Source organism: Dendropsophus ebraccatus, chromosome 8, assembly GCF_027789765.1.
Source record: "Dendropsophus ebraccatus isolate aDenEbr1 chromosome 8, aDenEbr1.pat, whole genome shotgun sequence".
NCBI classification, from domain to species: Eukaryota; Metazoa; Chordata; class Amphibia; order Anura; family Hylidae; genus Dendropsophus; species Dendropsophus ebraccatus.
In genome coordinates this window covers 15,687,081-15,699,631 of record NC_091461.1, presented here as the reverse complement: position 1 = coordinate 15,699,631, position 12,551 = coordinate 15,687,081, and the positions used below count along the sequence as shown (strand labels likewise).

Genomic DNA, 12,551 nt, shown 5'->3' with positions numbered 1-12,551 from the left:
TGTACATTACCTATCCACACTCCCAAGGCTGCTGCGGTCCGCTCCTCTCCGGGTCCTGCGCGCTCTAGCTTCAGAGCGGCCTGTCAGCTGACAGGTCGCTCAGCCAATCACAGGCCGGGACCGTCACGGTCTGTGACTGGCTGAGTGGCCTGTCAGCTGACAGGCCGCTCTGAAGCTAGAGCGCACAGGACCCGGAGAAAAGTGGACCGCAGGAGCCCTGGAGCGTGGATAAGTAAAGTATATAGTTAAAGCAAGGGCATTGGTAACTGTCCCTGCAGTCCTTGTTAAACTATTATCAGGCCGTGTAATAGGCCCAGTAAACGAGTGCCTAACTAGCAGATCAGCGCTCGTTTACAGGTATTATCGGGCTGTGTAATACCACCCTTAGAAGTGTACAAATCTGTTACTTTCTGGCTCCAGTTAATCTGAAAACTGTGCCCCCCCCCCCACAAAAAAAAAAAAAAATCACCAGAAGGAGAGGTTCTTCATCTATAATCCAGAATCAACCAGCAGCAAAGGAGTAGGAAATGGGAGTGCACACCTCACCGGACCAGATCAAGTCTGTAGAAAGTCCAGTATACCAAGGGATACAGCAGTATTGTGAACCATGCCTGAGGTTACCTGTAGGCTGTTTGGGGGTTATTGCCTTTCAGGCTGCTGGCGGCGGAGAATTTGATGTCTTCAAGGAGAAATAGTTTCTTTCTGTAGTGAGATTGCTACCACCATGCATGGGTCTGCACTACATGTATCTTGGAAGGGCTATGCTTCTTGGTAATATAGCATGCACTGGGGCAGGGTGGTGGTAAAGGGGTAGTGCGGTCTAAAGGAATTTTTTTTTTCACTAAACACACATTACAGTTTTATACAACATTGTAATGTGTGTTATTTAAGTCAATGCCCCCCCATGCTTCTGTTGCGATTGGCTGAGCTCTGTTATGCTCAGCCAATCGTGGTAGAGGGGGGGCTGGTATAAGGGAGGGCTAAAGCAGGCCACCTGAAGATGACGTGACTGTCCCAAGATGGCGGCCAGGGTTGTCAGTGATTTTGTACGTATAATACATCACACTTCCGTGTCCACGGGTCCATTCACTTAAAAAAACACATTATAATGTTCAACTTTGTAATGTGTGTTATTTAGTGAAAAAAACCTTTAGACTGCACTACCCCTTTAACTAAACAATAGGTGCTATATTTGGGGTCCTAAATGCAGTAGTGTGCATGCAATTTAATGGACAAGCTTTTCAAAGAACAAATCACTGTCACTTTACAATGAATACAATACCAACTTTCCAATTAAACCAGAAACATAAGATTTATTACACAATGGAATTAGTAAAAATATGTTTTACCTGTAATTCTGCTTTCTGTGAGTCTGTAGGCAGCATGCATATACCAGCTGTGCTGCCCGAGGACCAAGAGGAAATCCTTGTGACCTGGTTATTCATGCACATAAACCTCTACATGGATATTATAACCTGGTGAGACCTCACATGATCAGAGTTTTGCTAACGAGAAAACTCTCGACCTTGAGTCTCCATAAATGCACCTGGGTAACCGATAATTTTAGATGAGATCTTTGTCTTAGCCCGTAGGCAGGTTTGTAATAAGATTCTGGAGAAATAATTTATTGATGCTATAGGGAAATCAAGGTGACCTGCTCTATTAGTAAGATAGATGCTTTTATACTGAGCGTGAGGCCTTGGAAATCTTCCTTTCAAAAGTGTTAGAATTGTTTAACAGCGTTTAAAAAATATATATAAATTCTAGTGATAGTTCATTTATGTATATTGTAGGAGGTATGCCATATAAACCTGGGGCAGCGATGGGTACCATGCAATTTAATGGGGATCTTGGCACAGGACTTCACAGTATATATTTTGCCATCTAAAAAAGGCTGTGAGTGGTTCGGCTGATTCTACTACTCTCATTCACTAGAATGGAGGATAACCCTGCATGTACAGGGTCCCAAAGATCAGATAGTTGACGTGTTACACGTTTGTATAGTAGGAAAACCCTCTCTAGTAATTCTGATTCCAAAACCCCAAAAAACAAGGTCACAACTTTAAAATATATTTACAGTCTAGGATTCTTGGGTTTGAAGAAGCTTATATATTATAGAATATGGTTTGATGCACCACACTGGCAATGGATGGGGTATGCTACAGGTCCTGTAAGTAATAGGGATTAGGGCAGCCCCATTCATTTGCATTGTATTGCACTTAATTGCAGATTTAGGCTATGTTCACACAGGGTAAGACAACGGCCATTATTTGACACAGCCATGTCAAACAACGGCTGTAGTCTTAAATGTGTCACCCAGCTGATATGGCAGTATCAGACGGATAAACATCACGTCATTTTAATTGGAATGCAGGTACATTCATGAGGGCCAGCGCTCTAATTTGCTATAGCACACAATGTAAAGTGTGGCCGGGAGCTGCACTTTACACTGTGAGCACAAGCTATCTTGTACGGCCACTGTTCACTGAATAGTGGCTGCACAGATCTGTCAGTTATTTTGTGCCGCCACAGAGAACAATGGCCGTAGTGTATACACAAAGGCTTGGATTCCATACACTGTAAGGTTATTGATCAATGTTATTAAACAACAGCTGTTGTTTAATGAAAAAAATACAGTGTGTGGTTAGGTTAGTAAGAGGTCTGTGTTATAATTTAACAGGAACAACCTACTGGGAGGCATATGCTGGCAAAGCCACAGACTTTACCACTAGGGGGCATTTAGAGCTTTCAGTAGAGGATCCTACCTTTGACATCTCTGAATTCAGAATGTGCCCAAACACCATAGACTAAAGTGGCCTCTCAACTCCCCCACCAGCAGATGATATTAGTGGAGAGAAGGGCTGCGTGAGCTGTCTGGCTACAGGTTACCCCTCTGCATAGAGGATGAATGTTTGGTCATACTGAACATTCATGTGGAAGTTCAGAGAGTCCAGGGCAACCTTAAAGGCCGAGAAAAAGAGGTGGAAATTTCAAGTGGAGACCATATTAACATGTCAATTCTTTGAGCGGAGAGCAAAGGAGCGCGAGAAATCCCACTGAATCGATAGAACAGGCAGAATTTCAACTGGCGTCTGCGGCACTGGCTCAGTTGAAATTTCCGCCTCTTTTGCTCTGGTGCACGGGCCCAGTAGCAGATTATAATAGGTCCGTTTCGGGCGGTAGCCCTGGGCCCTGAGCTCCTGGGGGGCCCATGGCCACCCAAAAATGCATAATTTCTGTGATGTATTGTCTCCTGGCCACAGTTCTGCCTTGATTTGGAAAAAAAAAAAGGCATCTTTTTCACAGCAGTTTTGCATAAATCAGGGCATCATGACATTATCTATCCTGCACTATGAGCACCACGCTAATGCCGCCATAATTACAGTGGGGTTGGGGGGGCCCAGGCTTGGTGAACAGCCTGGGGCCTTTGGTAAAGTTAATCCGCCCCAGCACGGGCCCTAAGTCTTGCCTTGGAGTGATGCCTCTCTGAGGTCTTCACGCTATACAGCTTACACCATCTAAGAGAAGTTCTTCTCTCAACTGTCTGTCGTAAGAAGGAAATACAAATGACTACTTGAATGTAGTATACATATATTACATTCCCCACCGCATTTTGGACACCTGCTGGCTTAACTCGACATATAATCTTCCTCATCATATATCAAGTTACTCTATGACCCGTCAAATAAATGTTCCAGCCATAGGATAGGATATAGCAGACACACCTACTATGGGATTGGAGTAGTTTGCAAACAATGCAAACTTACATCTCACACCTTCCTCTCTCAGTATCACCATGTCTTCTACCATTATATGGGTTTTTAGCGCAGTCCAGATCTTGGCTTTCCTTACTGGCTTGATCACTAATGGTTTTATCCTTCGAATAAATATTTGGGACCAAAAGCCTTCAGTCCCTCTGACTACATCAGACTTCTACATGTGCTACTTGGCGATAACCAACATTTCTCTCCAGATATGGACCTTAGGCAATTGGATATGCCGCCTTGCTCAAGATGAAGACTTTTTCTGCCGTTTGATGAACGCCCTGAAGATGATCTCCAGTACTTGTAGCTTGCTGTTGACTGCATCTCTGTGCATGTTCTACTGCAGTAAGATCGTGGTCTTCAAGTACTGTTTGTTTCGATGGGTACAAAAACACATCATCCAACATTACAAGTATCTGATTGCTGTGTCTGTCCTTCTGTGTATAGGGATGGGGCTACCACTGGCATGGACCATTAATGACTACAGTAATACTCTGTGCAATAACTCGTTGACTCTATGTAACATGACGATGAATGTAGATTTCTACGTCTCAATACATCGCTCTGTCATAATGCTTTACGGGTATGCAGTACCAGTTCTGTACGTGGTTCTGGCTGCTGGTCTTATACTTCGGTCACTTATACATCACATGAGACAGATGCACAAGAGTAATAAAATGGGACATGAAATCCGCATGGAAGCCCACCTCCAAGCTGGCTGCACAATACTGTCTTTGCTTCTCGTGTTCAGTATGTACTTTGTGTTGACGATATTGCTTTTAATAGAAGTCCTTCCACAGGATAGTCCACTATTATACGCATGTTATTCAGCACCAATGCTTTACTCTACTGGACATAGTCTTGTTATGATCAAAGGAAACATCAAACTACGTAATGCAGCCGGGGATCTCATAAAGAAGTTTAGAGTTTGAAGACGTTTACATTTTCCATATTCTCGTGCTGACAAGCAAAACAAAAGAGAAATCTTACGCCTTTAACCCCCACTCATCTGATGTGTTAGGCTGGGTTCACGCTACGTTTTTTGCAAAAAAAAAACAGATGCATTTGTGTGCATTTTTCCAGTTACTTCTATTATTAAAAAAAACGCATCAAAATGTTTTTTTTTTTTTTTTACGTACACAAAAATGTGGTCGACCACATCAATGAAATGAAATCCTTTATCATATATTCTTTACCTCCTACTCTTATATATATGATTTCTCCACTTCCTACTTCTGCCAAATGACACTGGGGGGGCGAGTAGTTGAGTTCTTTCCCAAAGGGCTCATTCACACGATCCGTGACACGATCCGGAGATGGATCGCAGCACAGATCCCCCAGCCGGAGCCCTCTCCTGTCTTTGCATCTACTACTCACCTATTCCCCTGTGCAGATCGGCTAGACACGCTCACCAGACTACGCTCCCGGGAGAGGTAGGCAGCGTAGTCTCGACCACTTCTGGTGGACATGAAGCCGGTCAGCACGGGGGGGATAGGTGAGTAGTAGATGCCATGACAGGAGCCCCGTGCCCCGATCCGCACTAGGACATGCCCCATTTTTCCAAGGTTGGCGTCGCACCACGGATCATGTGAATGTCCACATTCAATTCAATGATACCTAAAATTGTCCGTGGGTTGTGTGATTGCAGCCTAAGGTGTTTGTCCTCTCTAAGTAGATACCAGTTCTGATGGATTACGTTTTTATGCATCAGATATAGGACTATATTCAAAAGAAAAAATAAATCTATCCTTTTTTTCCTTGTTCTTAAAAATAAGTTCTCTTCTATCTACTTTCACCGCTTTTTCAAAAGCATTGGCAATGAAATCATACATCATATATAAGAGTAGGCAGTAAAGAATATATGATAAAGGATTTTATCACATGTCAAACAAAAAATGTTGTATATGCACTTTTTTGTCTTTGTAATTTTCTATTACATTGGAAAAACCATTAGAAAATTACCGATAAGGGTGAAAGAACATATACATTCACTTATTACTGATAAAGGTTGTCACCGATTAATAGCGCCTATGAGGGAGTACCACAGATCTTATAGAAATGTTTTAAAATTTGCAGGTTTGATAAGGGTTAAACCAGATGGAAGAGGGAATCCCCATAAGAAGCTTCTACAAGTGGAAGCCCGCTATGTAATAGAGACAGAAGCAGTGGGCAGTCTCGGCCTTAATGATAGGAATGATTACAGTGTATATCTCTGAGGTTTTTGTATACATGCTTTTATATAATTGTTTTTATGCAAATTAGCTGTGATTACATGTATTTCATTGGGAGGACGTGCCACTACCCATGATGCCTTGACAAAGCGCTTGATAGCGCAAAACAGTTGTCGGGGAGTGTGCGTTCCTTTATGTCATGTTATGTGTTTTTGGATACAATAAGGATGAATCTTTTAAGGTGAAGTGCTGCGGGATGTTATCTTATATACAATCGTATATACAATAAAAAAAATTTAGTTTTAGCCTCCAGGTAATTCATAGGCATTTCTTTGGGCATTCTGCCCTTGTGTTTATGACATTTTCTTGGATGGCACAGAAGCTGTGCCGATGTCATCCGCAGTGGGTCCCAGCCGTAACTGTCAGGACCAGAATCTCTTTTTGATGATGACAGCTAACACTATAGTGTGACTATCACATCTGTCAGGGATAACAGAGGGAGGAATCTCCCTCTGTTCACTATTGGGGCTCTGTGAAGCAACCGCAGAGCCCCATTGGGAGCCATGGTACCAGGCCCCTGATGTCCTGGGACAGAAGCCGATCATATTGGCACTGCAGTGTATTATATATGTCATCAGATAATTCGATAGTTCCTAATAGTCTCCTAGCTGGACAGTAAAATAGGATGTAAGTGTATGTTCATGCTGTGTAAAACAGGCTAAATTCTGCCCCGGAATCCCACTTGGCTCAGTGTGTCAATGGGATGCCTTGCGCACCTCCGCTTCTGCCCAAAGAATTGATATGTCACCTGTTTTACTTTACTGTATAAAAAAATAAAATCAAATAAACACACAATCCCCATATCCCCAATGCAAATAATCAATGTAGGGGGAAAAAAGTACGCATATTTGGTATTGCCACAAGTGTAATGACACTGGCAATAAAACGTGATTTAACCCGCACAATGATGGCAGAAATTTCAAAGTTAGAAAAAAAGCTAATTTTTCCATTTTTTTAAATTAAATGTGGGCATTCTACCAAAAACATTGTACAGATATTAACCAAAATTTACCACCAACCTAAGGAACAATATGTCACAAAAAAACAACCTTGCAATCACTTAGATATGTTAAAGCATCTCAAATCTATGATAGCATAAATTCAGACAGGTAAGATTTTTTTTAAAAATGGGCTCTGGTACTTAATTAGTCCTTCCTGTTTTTTTTTTTTTTTTTCAGTCGGAAGGGGTTGTGTGAGGGCTAATTTTTTGTGCTGTCATCTGTAGTTTTAATGAATACAGGATAACTTGTGTCAAGGAGAGAAAAATTAGAAGAAACTCAAGAATACAGCTACAGCAGCATGTATAGTAAAATCAGATGGTTTTATCAAAATAAATTATCAGATACATTTAACATGGATGGAGTTTATATTGAGCGGTTAACTTTGTTCTTACTATCTTGCTATTAGCGGTGAGCTCTTTTTTGTTCTTACCTGCTTTCTTGAGGGCATTTTACAAGGGCTGATTATTGGCCAGGGTTGCTGCCTGAAACGATCCTTCAGCTGATAACCAGGCAGTGTAAAAGTGACAGCGATCAGCCGAGGAGCAGGAAAACATCTGTTCTGGCAGGGACAAGACAAGACAGTGAGCCCTGACGCTGAACCCACCAACTGTCCCTACCTTCTTGCGTCAAACGGCCCTAGGTAGCCGCGGACAACCACGAAGGCGGTCCCTGCACTAGTATAGGTGCACACAGAACAAGACAGACAAACAAACACAATAAAGAATAGTAAACAGTCCGGGTCACAACAATCGGGCAGCAAAAGATAAAAATCAGAATTCAAAAGGTGTATTCAAAGTACAAGCAATATGGTTAGGAGCAGTCGGCAAGCAAGGGAGGTCAAAGATACAAGGCAAAGATCAGGAGATACAAATAAACAGAAGCCACAAGCGGGCAGAGACATGGGGTGGTATTACACGGGCCGATGGGGGCCCGATAATACCTGTAAACGAGCAGCGATCTGCTAGATCGTTGCTCGTTTACTGGGCCTATTACACGGCCTGATAATCGTTAAACAAGGGCTGCAAGGACATTGTTACCGATGTCCTTGCAGCCCTTGCTTAACTATATACAATACCTATCCACGTTCCAAGGCTGCTGCGGTCTTCTTCTCCACGGTCCCGCGTGCTCTAACTTCAGCGTGGCCTGTCAGCTGACAGGCCGCTCAGCCAATCACAGGCTTGTGATTGGCCGGGTGGCCTGTCAGCTGACAGGCCACTTTGAAGCTCGAGCGCGCAGGACCCGGGGAGAAGAAGACCGCAGCAGCAGCGCTGGAACGTGGATAGGTAATGTATATCGTCAGTCACGCCCTGCTATTACACGTAGCGGTGCACGGTCGGCGCCCGACGAAAATAGGTCCAAACCTATATCAACGATCAGACGACGATCGTTGTCACCGGCTGATCGTTGTATTTATTACATGGAGGGATAATCCTTACTTAATAGTACCCTAAGTCAAAACCAGCATTGAGTGCACAGACTGGGGTAGTTATATAGGAGGTCAGGGCTCTGGTCCAGGACATAATTGGACCATCCCCCTGATCTCCAAGCACAGACACCTGAGAACAAACACATCCACTGGCAGGAAGACCTATGAGTCACAGCAGAACCAAAACACAGATTAACCATGACATGGCCAGACAGAAATCATCAGGTGAAGTTGGGTGTGTCCACCAAAGTGAGCAGATAAACCAATGTTCAGACACTGCAAAACAAAACACAGAAACAGAATACAAGAAAGTAGCGCCTTCTCGGCCGCACAGCACAAGCCGAGGGGCGCATCACACTCCGCAGAGATACAATCCTGACATGTTCCTCGGCTGATTGCATCTTTTATGCGGCCTTTAAAATTTATCGCTATTGGCCACACATCTCTGTGTACCCAAGAGATGTGCAGCAGATACCAAAGTAAATCTTTGCATATATCCTGGCTGTCAGTTTCCAGATCACCGAAGCAGTACATACATACCTTCTGCACTGTTGTGTGATCCGACTCATACCCAAAAGTGGGGTGCACAAAGCACAAGGAAGGTCCTTTGGAACTTGATGGTTCATGCATAATATGGCTGCTCAAGAGCAGGCATATTAGAAAACTACTCTCCAACTGGGTGTGCATTGTGTGTCTGTATTCATAGCTAAGTACATCATGTTTTTGTTTACCTCTAGAGTTTAGCAAACTTATAGCAAACTCAGCTGAACCCTAACCTTCGACCATTGATTATCGTTGCCTGGAAAAGATTATACAACCCTAAAAGACCTCTAGGTGTTATTCAACGGCCGAAGTTTTTGGGTTTGAATTAATTTACTTTAAAGGGGTAGTGCGGTGCTAAACAATTATTCACTAAATAACACATATTACAAAGTTATACAACTTTGTAATGTATGTTATGTTAGTGAATGGCCCCCTTCCCCGTGTTTCCCCCCACCCACGCTAGACCCGGAAGTGTAGTGCTCTATACTCACCTGATCCGTGTCAACCCCCATCCGCCGTCTTGTAACAATGATGTAATCTTTGGACGGCCATCAGCTGCGGCCGCGATTGGCTGAGCATAACTGTCCTGCACTGTGTCTCTCCTTGTCCATGGCGTGGGTTAGGGTGATCCCTGACTTGTCCTCTTTAGTAGAAGCTTAACACTACATAGTGTGTAGTGAGGTTGCTTAAGAAGAAACTGTGCCTGGATTCATGTGCTCTTCGTCTAGACCACGACTGAGACTGGGGACCTGGCCAAACTGGACTGCTGTAGGGAGCTTTCTGGCTGGTGTCCTTCCTCTACAGAGTCCAAAGGCAAAAGACCCTACACTTCCTCTACCCATGTGACTTCTTTCCTACAGCGCATATAAGGTGTGCTGTGAGTGGGTGAGGAGTGTATGTGTAAGAAGTAAAAAGAGATAAGATAGGAGAATAGAAGAAAGAACTCTCATTGGTGTGCAGATCCATGTGGTACACAAACAATAACCCTTTGAATACTACAGCCGTGCAATAGCTAGGTATACATACTTACAATAACATCTTGTGGTAAAATTCTGATACTACTACATTACCACTTAACCTTTAAAAGTACAGGCTTTTGCAAAGGGTATAACCAATAGCAAAACCCGTGGTGGGACACCATAGTGGCCCAGGACAGCATTGAGTGTGACATCTGGGGCACAAAGATTATGGGATACACCCTACTAAATGATTACATAGTGAACAATTGCAGGCAGCTGGAAAAAATATTTATATATTGTTTACCAAATTGGATTAGGTAAGGGTAGGCGTGTGTTGAAGCCATATGGCTAGGCCCTGGAGAGGGGTGGCGTAGTCAAATGACGTTCATAAAAAGTTTTAGGAAAGGGAGGTGAGGTGTTTGGTAGGAGACTATTAGCTTTATCTCATATGGTTTGACCAATTATATAACCCTTTTGGCATAACTAGATACCCACAGGAATGGAAAGCAATGATTGGAAGAACAACTTTAAGAATAGAGAACAACATTGGGTGCTGAGAATAGTATATCAAATCAAAAAGGATAATAGTGAAGACATATAAAAAAATGTTCATATGACCTGATGGGCGCCGCCACGGTTGTGGACCTGATAAAGAGGCAGGCCCCCTCGAAAAGTGTAATCTGTGCAATAAATTGTTGTATTTGATACTGAGGAATGGGCAGCAGATGATTTTTACTCCAAACATGCTACTGTTGGTCCTCGGAACACGACCACCGAAGGTGAGCGGCACAATATTAGCGCATTTTCTCAATTCTAACTCTGCAGAATCATGCTATGTGCGCCTCCACGGTGTCTTTTTTGGTTTTCTCCAGTACTACTATATAGGTGGACAGTAAGTGGAGAAACCCATGTATGCAAGAGGCAAGGCCAATGGTAAGGACTTGCAAACGGTTTTCGAAGGCACTTGGCAGCAAGGCTGTTCCAAACATCTTGGTATAATAACCACTGTAATGGCAGACAGACTCAATGATGTTGAGAACAGGGCTCTATGGGGGCCATATCATCACTTTCAGGACTTACTGTTCTCTTTTATGCCAATAGCTTTTAATGACATTGTCCTGTAGCAGAATAAAAATTTAGACCCAAACTTACGTTGCAGCATTTTTTCCACACATGCCTAAAACATTTGCATAGTACTATGTATGTATAATGACTTTTCTAAGCAGAAACAAATTTTACTTAACTAATTTTGCTTTGCATTCTCTCTTCTGAAAAGGGCTTGGAGCTATCGCTGGTATAGGTAACTCAATGCTCCTGTACTTTGTATCCATCTGTCTTCTAACCTACTTTGACTATATTTTCACGCCATAATCTCCATGATGCACGCAACCATTTAATTACCTCTTGTTATTGCTGCTTTATTAAAGGAGAAGTCCCATGGAACTGAAAAACAGGAGGAAGGCAGGGGAGTGCAGAAAAATAATAAACAAAGTAAACTTAACTATCCTTGTGCCCCATAGCACCAGTCGCGGGTTCCCTTGATAGCCGACAGCCACAGAGGCAACGTCATGTACCCGGGTGATAAATTGCCTGCTGAGCCAATCGGTGACTAGGGCAGGACACCGCCAGAGTCACTGACTGGTGCCTGCTCAGACGGGCCGTGGCAGTCCAGCTGGAAGAGTTGGGTACGTAACGTATCTGGATACCAGCAAAAAATGACATCCGGCGGCCGTCAACGAGACCCAGGAGTGTCGCTATGGAGGAACAGGGGCGGGTGAGTTTAATCTATTATTTTTGTCAAAAAGCTGCACATAATGCCATTCTAACAGTGTGAAAGGAGTAGAAAAGCAATTCTCAGGGCACTGAAAGAATGGAAAACATTTCTATGAGTGGCTGGTCTGCCAACATTCCTAGGGGTGAAGTAAATGTACCCTGTGCCCCAGCCTGTCTGCCAATTCCTGCGCCCATACAGTTCCCCCTTGGCCCCCCCCCCCTCCCGTGCATTGATGTCCAGGCATGGGACCCTAGAGTGATGCGCTCTCTCAAGTCCCCTATAGTAGATATCCCCCTGTGTAGGCTCCCTTTTAGTAGATGGCCCCCTGTATAGGTCCCCTTTTAAGTAGATAGTCCCCTTTGTAGGTTTCCCTTTAGTAGATGGCCCCCTTTATAGGTCCCCCTTTAGTAGATAGCCCCCTCCTGTGTAGTTCCCTCTTTGGTAGATGGCTCTCTCTTGTGTAGCCCCCCCCTTTAGTAGATGGCCTCCATGATGATAATAAAACATAAAAAGAAAAAAACTCACCACCTAGCTCCCCGTTGCTGCTGCTCTCCTCCTCTGTCTTCCAGCAAAGGCATGGTATGTTACAGAGGTTGCCGTTTGTCAGGGACTGCCCTGCAACTGGACATCACTCGGGGGCCCACTGGAGCATCCTTCAGTGGACCCCCGAGTGATGCTCTGCTCTAGGACAATATCAGATGTAGGTGGTTTGGATAGTTGTAAGCCCCCCAGGAGCCTCGAGACCAGGGAGGCCATCCGAACCACCCACATTATGATTCTCCACTGAACATTTACTAGGAGCACATTAACAATTTATTTAGGAGATCACAGAAGAACCAAGATAAACATACAT

General features: G+C 43.7%; 1 long non-coding RNA gene across 4 annotated transcripts in view; it reads right to left on the bottom strand.

Moving 5' to 3' along the window:
• Positions 1-12,551, bottom strand: part of LOC138799108 (uncharacterized) — a 61,989-nt gene that overhangs the window by 1,632 nt on the left and 47,806 nt on the right. For 3 of the 4 annotated variants that reach the window (XR_011364217.1, XR_011364219.1, XR_011364218.1), the window contains exon 2: positions 7,427-7,550. This is a non-coding gene — a long non-coding RNA (uncharacterized lncRNA). Of the gene's footprint in view, positions 1-7,426; positions 7,556-12,551 lie in introns of all 4 variants that reach the window. The other variant, XR_011364216.1, reaches the window with a different exon arrangement.